Genomic DNA, 4,364 nt, shown 5'->3' on the forward strand with positions numbered 1-4,364 from the left:
AAAGGCCTGTGTCTCCTGCTCTTTACTCTCAAAGTCCTCTCTGAACCACCCATATAAAGTCACAAGATTCTGTGGAGACTGAATAGATGTTAACCGTTTCCAGTAACTGTTATGAATCACAGGATTGTTATGCAGAAAAACACACATTAAGCCAAGACAGATGTGTGTGTGTGTGTGGTGTGTGTGTGGGGATTTTCCTTTTTGGTTTGTCTCAGCATGAACTCAACAGATTCTTCCAAAACAAAAACGATACTGCTTTCCACGATGCTTCTAAATATGAATACACATGTCCACACATCTCTATTATAATACAAATAAAAGAACAAAATGTTTGGCCCGTATGGCCCTAACAACCTGGTAACTTTAATATTATGCAAACATTTGGTGGCACAGAAAGAAAGGAAACATTACAGAAAGAAAGGAGATATTACTGCACTGTTGGAGCTAGGAACACAAGCATTTCACTACTCACTCACATATCTGCTAAATATGTGTATGTGACAAATACAATTTAGTTTGATTTGATTTGTAAAGGATATCATAAAGGCCCAATGTAGGCTGCATCTAAATCAATATAAAAAATATTTTGCAAATGTATTGAAAGTTAAATACAGAAATCAAATTTACATAAGTATTCACACCCCTGAGTCTATACTTTGTAGAAGCACCTTTGGCAGCGATTACAGATTTGCGTCATCTTGGGTTTGTCTGTATCAGCTTTACACATCTGGATTTGGGGGTTTTCTCCCATTCTTCCTTTTCTCAAGCTCTGTTCTGTTCTCAAGCTCTGTTAAATTAGATGGGGAGCAGTGAAAAACAGCAGTCTTTATGTCCTTCAATCCACAGATTTTCAATGCTTTCAAGTCTGGGCTTTAGGTGGGCCACTCAAGGACTTTCACATTCTTGTTCTGAAGTCATTCCAGCATTGTTTTGGCTGTAAGCTTAGGGTCATTGTCCTGTTGGAACGTAAATCTTTGCCTCAGTCTAAAGTTGTTTGCACTCTAAAGCAGGTCATCATCAAGGATTTGCCTGTATTTGGATCCATTCATTGTTCCCTCTATCCTTGCCAGTCTCCCAGTCCATACAGCTGAATAGCATCCCCATAGCATGATGCTGCCACCAGGCTTCACTGTAGGGATGGTGTTTGACGGGTGATGAGCTGTGCCTGGTTTTCTCAACTTGGTCTCAGAGCATTTCGTATTATTTTGTGTGTATATAAAACCAAAACACTCCATTTACTATGATATGTAACATTTTGTATGGTATCTTAATTTGTGGATGTCCATTATCCATTTTTAATGATATGTTATGAATAACAATTCACACGATATGTTGCGAATTTGTTAAGCGTATCATATGTCACAAATTACAATTTGTTGTTGCTAACAGCTAGGTGGCTAATGCTAACTAGCTCTAGGGGTTAAGGTTAGTGGAAGGGTTAGCTAAAAGGATTAGGGGAAGGGTTAGCTAACTTGATAAGTAGTTGCAACGTAACTAAAAAGTAGTTACAATGTTGCTAATTAGCTAAAAGTTGCTAAAGTGTTCCGTGATGAGATTCAAACACACAACCTTGGGGTTGCTAGACATTTGTGTTATACGTCCACTCATCCACCCCGACCAACCACCCTACTTTTGTTTTGCCTTAAGTAACCTGTTTTATGTAACCATTATGGAGAAAATTATTGAATTACCTACTATGTTGTTTAATTGAACATACTATGCTCTTTTTACTTGGAGAATTATCCATTGTTATATTTTAGTATCGGCTTGTCTTGTGTGACTTAGTCATGGGTCTGGGCATACAGATAAGAGCCTTTTGGTTTCGACTGTAGTATGTGACATCCTGTTTTAACAATCTACAGGAACTTAGATGTGTGGAAACTGTAAGGGAAATATTACCTATTTACCTGCTTTGTTGAATATTGATCGTTGAATTATATGCTTAACAATAGTAAGAGATTTTCATAACTACAAATGCTGGAAAACAACACCCAGTGAACATAACCACAAGATGAACCCAAGATAGTTTATGATGCCCCGATCTGCATGGGAGGGGTGGAACCAGCCATGACAATTTTTTTTAGGTCTGCTATATAGGACCTCTGTTTTTTCTGTATTATTGAGGTCTCAGCCTTACACTCAAGAGTGTGGGGTCGACCAGCTTCATTATTGCAATTCTTAGTAAATAAAGATGATCGTTTGAAGAAATGACAAAGTCTCTCTTACTTGGTTAGAATGTCCTGCTAAACATTCAGGTAACACACAGACGCGCACACAAACACACCGACACATGCACACACACACACAAACACAGACACACACACACACACACAACTCAGCTGTTCACATTTGTCTTGATTGACACGTTTTCCAGTTTGTTGTTGTTGATGTTAAACAGGTCCTCCAGTTTGTTGTTGTTGATGTTAAACAGGTCCTCCAGTTTGTTGTTGTTGATGTTAAACAGGTCCTCCAGTTTATAGTGGCTGTGTATCTATACCAGACTGTTGGTCAGAAAGCCAAGCTGAGAAATGGTAGTCAACTGATTCGCTCTGAGGAACATTGTGAACCAAACCCTGACTTCCTTGATGACCCTGACCAAAACCATGCCTATCCTGAACCAAACCAGGCCTACGCACATACAAACCTTGCCTACCCTGAAGACCAACACCAGGCTGACTTCGGACCAAACCATTCCTACCACCGCTAACCAGGACCAGAGTGTTGCTGTATGACTGAAGACACTTTGGGCGCTAACATTGAATTGCTCAGTGGAGTTTGGTGGGAGGAGCAATACGAGGATGGGCTCATTGTAATGACTGGAAAGGAATGATTGGAACGGAGTCAAACGTGGTTTCCATATGTTTGATACCATTCCATGAATTCCATTCCAGCCATTACAATGAGCCCGTCCTCCTGTAGCTAGGGTCCTACATGCATGTACCTGTCTTAGTCGAGAACAGGTCTGTCTATTTCCGTGGCTCTACGGCTTCCATGCCCTAATATAAAACAAAACGAAACTTTGTGCAAGGCAATAAGATAACGGTGGCTAAATGCCAGAGGGGATGAGTCATTAAGAGGAGTTACTATGAGTGTAACGTAAGGAGGAATAATGTTTCAAACGTGTGTGGCAAGACTGGAAGGCAGATGTTATCTTTGAACCAGCTTGGCTTTTGTTATATGGTAATAAAAGTCTATTTGAACTCACAGGCTCCGGTATTTGTGAAATATGATTGACCGAATATTTCCACGACACCTAATCCACCCTTGAGTAAAATAAACAACTTTTGAACCCCTTTACATTTCACAAGACTATTTTTACGTCTGCAGACGAACCACGTTACCCTTTACGGGATGGGTATCCCAAAACCGGGAAGGTTGTTGCAAACGTGCGCTAATGTGACTAGAATAACTTTGTATACAACAGCCAACTTTCCGGGACATAGACATGTCTTATATGGACAGAAAGATTAAATTCTTGTTAATCTAACTGCAGTGTCCAATTAACAGTAGCTATCACAGTGAAAAGAATACCATGCTATTTTTATTTACATTTAAGTAATTTAGCAGACGCTCTTATCCAGAGCGACTTACAAATTGGTGCATTCACCTTATGATATCCAGTGGAACAACCACTTTACAATAGTGCAGGATTACTTCATCCTATCCTAGGTATTCCTTAAAGAGGTGGGGTTTCAGGTGTCTCCGGAAGGTGGTGATTGACTCCGCTGTCCTGGCGTCGTGAGGGAGCTTGTTCCACCATAGGGGTGCCAGAGCAGCGAACAGTTTTGACTGGGCTGAGCGGGAACTGTGCTTCCTCAGAGATAGGGGGGCCAGTAGGCCAGAGGTGGATGAGCGCAGTGCCCTCGTTTGGGTGTAGGGACTGATCAGAGCCTGAAGGTACGGAGGTGCCATTCCCCTCACGGCTGCGTAGGCAAGCACCATGGTCTTGTAGCGGATGCGAGCTTCAACTGGAAGCCAGTGGAGAGAGCGGAGGAGCGGGGTGACGTGAGAGAACTTGGGAAGGTTGAACACCAGACGGGCTGCGGCGTTCTGGATGAGTTGTAGGGGTTTAATGGCACAGGCAGGGAGCCTAGCCAACAGCGAGTTGCAGTAATCCAGACGGAAGATGACAAGTGCCTGGATTAGGACCTGCGCCGCTTCCTGTGTGAGGCAGGGTTGTACTCTACGAATGTTGTAGAGCATGAACCTACAGGATCGGGTTACCGCCTTGATGTTAGTGGAGAACGACAGGGTGTTGTCCAGGGTCACGCCAAGGTTCTTAGCACTCTGGGAGGAGGACACAATGGAGTTGTCAACCGTGATGGCGAGATCATGGAACGGGCAGTCCTTCCCCGGGAGGAAAA

At 42.4% G+C, this 4,364-nt stretch overlaps 1 protein-coding gene across 6 annotated transcripts in view; it reads left to right on the forward strand.

Moving 5' to 3' along the window:
* LOC106598843 (thymidine phosphorylase) overlaps positions 1–2,208 on the forward strand; it is a 7,118-nt gene extending 4,910 nt beyond the window's left edge. For all 6 annotated transcript variants that reach the window (XM_082977888.1, XM_082977889.1, XM_082977885.1 and 3 more), the window contains one exon: positions 1–2,208. This exon is cut by the window's left edge and continues 236 nt beyond it. The gene's annotated coding sequence lies outside the window, so the exon portion shown is untranslated.
* The last annotated feature ends 2,156 nt before the right edge of the window (positions 2,209–4,364 follow it).

This window comes from Salmo salar, chromosome 07, assembly GCF_965601325.2.
Source record: "Salmo salar chromosome 07, fSalSal1, whole genome shotgun sequence".
Classification (NCBI taxonomy): Eukaryota; Metazoa; Chordata; class Actinopteri; order Salmoniformes; family Salmonidae; genus Salmo; species Salmo salar.